At 42.1% G+C, this 7249-nt stretch overlaps 1 pseudogene; it reads left to right on the top strand.

The window, feature by feature from the left end:
- Positions 1-1893: 1893 nt before the first annotated feature.
- Positions 1894-2481, top strand: LOC131253960 (large ribosomal subunit protein eL34-like; annotated as a pseudogene).
- Positions 2482-7249: the final 4768 nt, after the last annotated feature.

Here is a 7249-nt window from a genome sequence, read left to right as displayed (position 1 = left end):
TAGAGCGATCAGTTGGATATCTAAACTTTTGTTTGTGGTATCTCTTTCTACATTTGAAGCTGAGTATATGACAGTGACAAAATCATTTAAGAAAGCGATTTGGTTAAAGGGAATGATAAATCAGTTAGAACTTTAGTAGGAGACTGTGTTAGTTAATCGTGACAGCGAAAACGTAATCAATTTATAAAAGAACACAAATTACCATTCTAGAACTAAACATATTGATGTGCATCATCATTTTATCTCATAGGTGATGGAGGGATGTGAAGTAACCCTCGAAAAGATACATACAAGCATGAATTTGGTGGATATTTTTACCAAAGTATTTCCTGTAGAGAAATTTAAGTTCTATGTGACTTCTATAGGTCTGACAAAAAGTGAGTGAAGACAAAGTGTATACAATAAGTGATGATTTTCCCAAGAGTCCAGCCGTTGATCCACACTCTGATTTTCCGAGAGCTGGGGATATCCCCTCTTCCTCCTCCCAACAAGGAGTATGTAATAGAAGAGCCTTATACTGGTTAAAAATCTGGTAGACTAGTTGAAGGATATATCGAATTAATTCCGTTTTTTTTTTTTTGGACAGTTTTTGGTGTTTTCGATAGATCGAAAATTCTAGTCAATAGGTCGACCCAACTGATTGAAGGATTTTGACTGGTTGACTCGACGGCTTGACGTGTTGCACAGTTTTGCAAGTTTTTGCTTGAATTGCTTCTATTTTCATTTTTGCTTAAATACATGAGTGTAAATGGGATCATGGTTAATGCAAATTGTGCTTAAGGGTTTGAGAGGATATTGAAGAGAGAAGAGGCTAATTTTTTTTTTTTTTTTTGGGCTTCAATCGGTAAGATTTCATCTATGGTAACTTTTTTTTTTTTATAATACATTATTGCTTTGTATAATGATTTTTATTTGTATGAGTTTTTTCATGTAAATTTAAATTGTTCCCTATTTCAATTTACTTGTGCGATTGTGATTATATTGTTTGGTTCTGTTCTCCGTACTTCCGTGAGTTCCAATAGAAATAAGGTACCTTTGCGGGACCGCAGAGCTGCTCGTCAGCAAACCGGGTATGCATGTATATTTACAATAGAAACATGGGGACAACTGCTACATGATCTATTGTCATGGTCGGTAATCCAAACCATCCACGTGATGATAGGGCCTTTCACTGGACGGGGGATACCCAATAATGACACTCTTAGATTGAATTATTTTACCATTATGATTGTTTAACTCTTTCCTTAGAAAGAGAAATATTTTCTAAGGGACTCTCCATGGAAACCTTCCCATGCCCATTATGATTGACTTGGCATCTCACAGTTCATCTATTAGGTCTAATAAATTGCCTTCATTGCTACATAAAAAAAACCACAACAATCAGATGGTGCTAGACATCCTTGGCTGCAGAGCCTATCTTTAATGAACAATCTTGTCTATTTCTGTGAGCCACTGACCGGACATTTGGATTATCCAAGCACTATGATTTCTTTTAATGGTTGCCCGAGTAGACTGGACCTAATGGATGGTCGAAAAAGGCAAGTAGATGCAAACAAGTCCAAATGCGACTACGCATGTGCATGGTAAGGTTCTGATGCACTCAGCCCACCGAAGGTTGTTTCAATGTCACCCCCATGAAGCAACTGATAAAGAGATGGCCCATATACAAGGGGATTAAAAAATAAAAAATTAAAAGAAAAGAAAAAATAACAATGCCTTAAATGGTGAGAGGTTTGGAATATTTCAATCTGAGTATATCCAATTTCCAGCGGTCTCGGATTTAATGGCTAGATTAGGACACCGGAATTAAGGATGGAAGACTTGTCACATCCATCGGTGCTCAAGACTCTTTGTAAAATTGTCAAATCAATATAGGCTAAGGAAAACACAAAACCCTTCCGCCTTCTCGTTTTCGTTTACTCCAGCGGCGAGAGAGAAGAGAGAGATTTGAAGATGGTGCAGCGGTTAACGTATCGGAAGCGGCACAGCTATGCTACCAAATCCAACCAGACGAGGGTAGTCAAAACCCCCGGTATTCAGTGAGTAGAGGTGGGCATTGAGTCGGTCCAACTCGACTCAATCCAATTTTTCCAAGAACCTGAGACCTGCTGAATATAAGACGTTGAGTTTGTCAAGAAACAGTAGAACTTTGAATCTAGCTTATGGGGGAGTTCTTTCTGGTGGTGAAGATAGAGAAAGGATCATTCGTGCATTCTTTGTTTAAGAGCAGAAAATTGTGAAGAAGGTGTTGAAGATCCAAAAGGCCAAGGAAAAGCTGTCCACCAAGAGCTGAAGAGGAGAGACAGGAAAGAATTTTGACTAGGACGATGAATCATGCGAAGACGTGGTAAGATATATATTTGAGTGTGTTTTTGAAAAAAGGTTGTTCGTTTGGACTAATGTTTTAGTGCATAATTTTCTTTTTCTATCCCTTCGTCGACAATTCCTCAACTATCTCGGTATTTTTATCCTTTTTGATTATTTGTTCCTTCAGACAAAAAGAAAAAGAAAAAGGATAACACAAATACAGTGTCTGATACCACTGTACATGGTACATGCGCGGCAATTGCATAAGCTGCTTTGGGTGCTTCAATTTCCATAAGATGTTAGCAACGAATGGCACAACAAAGGTTATCCCTCCGTGATTCCAATTCGGTGGATTGAGCGAATGGCAACAAAATTAGTCTTGGGCGTATAAAGCAACCTGAGTTGTCCTAGCAAGAACCATATATTCCTTCACGTTCTATCTCAAATTTGACGGACCACGTCTATGACAGCCAACCCTTGGCAGCAATCACCCAAAATTTCAAGTTGCAGAAACAACCATGAACAATCAAAACATAATTTTAAGCAAGATTTTGTATACAAAAAGGAAAATATCTCGGCAACTTATATCAAAATATTCATTAAACACTTGATATGCACCACAAAATTTTTGGCACACGGTTCAAACTTTTTGGGCCATGGTACAACTGGAATTGAACTAGGGTCTACCCTATTGTTTTATTAACTTTTTATTGATTGAGAGTAATTGTGACATGATTATACATGTGACACATATGTCACGTGTCTCTCATGTGGATATAGTTTTTACTGTTGGATAACTGTTTCTATCTGAATGGGTACAGAAATAACCGCCATAGGACAAAGAGTCATGTCTTTTCATGAAAGGCTATTATTTTTTTTTAATTTTTAATTTTTAATATTAAGCACAAAATATACAGAACACAAGGGACTCCTGGGGACAAAAAGGAGCCAGGAGAACAATACCTACCCTGTACAACACACCACAGAAAAGAGCTCCGCACTTAGATTTCTCTTAAGGATCCTATTCCCATCGCATCTAATCTGTATAGCCCTTTAACTACTCTTAGGAGCTCAGAGAAAGCGAGGTAGGCAGAGTTTTGTTGGGACGATGCTGCAGCCTTGGCAAGCCCATCGGCAGGGCCGTTACCTTCCCTCGGAACAAGGAAAATTACAAAATTGCCCCTTACGTTCAAATGATTGATCCGGGTCTACCAGTATCTCCATTTCCAAGATGGGGAGGATTTTCCTAAGAACGCATCGACCACGAATTTCGAATCAGATTCCAGGAAAATTCGATTATAACCCTGGTTAATACAAATATGCATTGCATCGAAAAGGGCCCTGAGCTCCGCTCTATTGTTAGTCCCGACACCATACCCATGGGAGAAAGCAAAGAGAAAGGAGCCGGAGGAATCCCTGCCAATCCCAACACCTCCAAAATCACCTGGATTCCCCAACACGGCTCCATCAATATTGACTTTTATCCAACCCACTTGTGGTCTGGACCACTTTACCACCTGAAAAGATCTCTGGGCAGGGGTGCAATGCCGAATGTTGAGACGATGAAGAGAGGAGAGGTCAGCTCTAGAAAAGGTTTTGGCTCCAGGGCATTGGTAGCTAATTCTTCCAAGCCACCAAAAGATGCGGTTGACGATTCTATCCACTGTGGGGTAGACATTCTTAAAACGTGCCGAATTTCTTGCCTTCCATAGCTCCCAAAGGATGAGGCAAGGGATCACACATTGGATACGGGAAGGACTCCTTCCAGTGCACAGAACATTCCACCAAGAAGAAAGTCTTTCAATTCCCAGACCGATACCTGGTGGGGAAGGTGGAAATTGAAGATACAGTTGAAAACCGACCATACTCTATCTGCAAGGAACCCACTGATAAAAGGTGGTTGATGGTTTCCGGATGTGAAAATGAAGGAGAATGATCGAGGCCGCAGCAGCAACATTTTGACGCAAGATTGACACCTCGCCTTTGAATTCTATTATCTGTTGGGACCGCTCCTTGGGTCAAATGCCAAACGAACATTGAGATTTTCAGGGGAAGAATCGTGTTCCAAATTCTGTTGGATCACTGCAGACTATTGTATCTAGCTCCGCAAAGAGCCCAGGCAGACTTAACAATGAAGGCCCGAGCGGTCGTGGGGCTAGAAACGCTCGTCCCGCCCAGGCGAAGTACAGAAACCTCCGGCGGTAAAATGATCCAAGACGTCCTCTGGCAAGAAGATTAGTGACGAGATTTGTAATTTGAGGACCATCATGAGTGAGGATCTCGTTGACTATAAGAGGAAGAATGTCCGTGGGGATCGATTGGAGAGTGAGATTTGCTAAGGGGCCAAGGCCTGACCAATTGCAAGTCCAAAGATTTATCTCCCCCAGCCCAACATACCATTGAGAAGCATTCTCAATTAGCTGGGTCATTTTTGCTAGTTGCTTCCATAACGGGGAGGTGTCATACCAATGGGTGTGTCCAACTCCTTCAGTCCGTGGTAGGCCATATTTTGAAAGAACAAAATCTGCCCAGATGCTGGAGCCGGTGCAGGACAGCAGCATCCATGCCATCTTAAGTCTTAGGGCTTTAACTACCTCCCTGAGCCTACGGATGCCCAGCCCACCCTCCTCTTTTGGAAGAGTAATCCTGTTCCAGCTATGCCAATGGAGCTTCTTTTTTCCATCCTGCCAGCCCTAGAAAAAATCTGTCATCTTTGCTTCCAATTTATCCAAAATCTGAGAAGGAATAGGAGCTGCTACCATCGAGTGAACGGATGCTGCCAAGAACATGATTGATTAGCGTACATCTACTGGCCTGAGACAAGTAGCGAGCAGACCAACCAAGTATTCTGGATTCAATCTTAGCTATTAGCGGGAGATAGAGAGAAAATCAGTTTCTACCCGTGAAAAAGGGGACGCCGAGGTAAAGGAACGGAGATGACCATCCACTCATACCAAGGATCATTTCCATCTATCTCTTTCTGCCTGAAGGTAGAGAAGGGGCATGGTAGAAGCAACTTTTAGAGGGATTTATTTTTTGGCCCGAGAGTAACTGATAAGAGGAGAGAAAACTGGCCACAGCTATAATTGAGGATCTACTTTCGTTGAGGAAAAGTATCGTCTCGTCCACATAGAGTAGATGAGTGATTTGCTTGCAGCCACACTTAAGCTTGAAAGGAGAACAAGCCCGACTTAAAACCAGATTTGAGAAACCTCTTCCAAGTACTTCCACGACCAGAATGAAAAGGCTGGGGGAAAGAGGGTCTCCCTGACGTAGACCTCTGGAAGACTTGAAGAAACCCACGCCTTCCTCATTGATCAAGACCGAGAACCAAACATTGGTCCAACATTTCTCCACCATTTCAATCCAAGAGTCGCCGAAACCGAAACTGGCCAATACTTGTTTAAGAAAGTCCCACTTAATTCGGTCGTATGCTTTTTCCATGTTAAGCTTCAGGATAATGTTTCCCCCCCGAACCTTTCGACCAATATCTCGATAAATTTCCTGAGCCAAAGCGATACTTTCGGCAATCGATCTTCCTTTAACAAAAGCCCCTTGCTCAAGAGAAATTAGCTTGGGAAGGATAGTTGTGAGACGAGAAGCAATAACCTTAGTGAAGATTTTGTAGACGCAGTTGCATAGACTTATCGATCTAAAATCAGAGAAATGCTTGGGGTTAGCCACCTTTGGAATAAGGTAGATGAGAGAAGTGGTGAAAGCGCGTGGGTGGTTGCCTCCCTATAACAAGTGTGTGACTGCCTTATGGATATCAAAGCCCACAGTGTCCGACAAATTGTCAGGGCCAGGGGCCCTGCCAATAGGGATATCCATAACAGTGAGCTTGACCTCCTCCATAGAGGGTAATTGCATAACAAATGCGTTATCAGCCATAGTCAACAACCTTGGAACGTTTGAAAGGAGATGCGCATTCTGAGCATGATGTTCCGATTGGAAAAGCTTTGCAAAGTAGCCAACTGCTGCCGATTTAATCTAGGCCGAGTCAGAAATGTTGGAACCAGAGTCGAGCTGAATTTCTGAGATGGAGGAACGTTTGGATCTCTCAGTGGCTTAAAGGTGGAAATACTTGGTGTTTCGGTCTCCTTCTGATAACCAGTTGTTTCGAGATTTTTACTTCCAGAAAATTTCTTCCACTAGTTCCATATTGGCCAGATGACATCTAGCTTCCGATATAGTGGACTGGCTAATGTCGGAGGATCCTAACTGCGCTTGGTCCTCCAACGAGGCTAACTTCTATTCGGCCTCTCTGAGATTTTGAAAAACATTACCGTAAACAGCTCTATTCCATTCCCTTAATCTGCATTTAACTTTCGTGATTTTCAACAAGAGGTTTGTCATGGGCTGCTCATGAAGATCTTCCATCTATGCATCGAGAACCACCTGATTAAAGCCCTAGTGAAGCATCCACATTCATTAGAAATGGAATGGTTTTGCTATTAAGGGGGTGGGGGGGGATTTCTAGGGATCATGATTAGTAAAGGGGAGTGATCTGAGTTCACCCGGGGTAGGTGCTGGACCTGGAATTGAGGATTGCAAGATAGCCAATCGCCATTGCAAGAAAACTCTATCAAGACGAGCCTAAACCCAAGCATTACCGGCCTGATTGTTGCACCAAGTAAAACTATTACTCAAATATCACTCGTCCATGAGAGTAGCTCCATTCATTGCAGCTGCAAACTTGGATGCACTACTGTGGTCAAAGACTCGGCTACGTCTTCGCTCAGAACGGGAGAGTACAACGTTAAAATCACCACCAATGGCCCATAGGCCCGAGATCCTGCTGGCCAAGGAGGAGATGTCGAGCCAAAGATTTCTTCACTGGAGCTTAGAACATTTGGCATAAACAATAGAGATAACAAACTTTGTATGGGAGTTAATAACTTGGATAGAAAATGAGATCATCTGAGATGATGATTGAATGACT

The sequence above is a fragment of the Magnolia sinica genome, chromosome 8 (genome assembly GCF_029962835.1).
Source record: "Magnolia sinica isolate HGM2019 chromosome 8, MsV1, whole genome shotgun sequence".
NCBI classification, from domain to species: Eukaryota; Viridiplantae; Streptophyta; class Magnoliopsida; order Magnoliales; family Magnoliaceae; genus Magnolia; species Magnolia sinica.
This window is presented reverse-complemented; position numbering and strand designations above follow the sequence as displayed.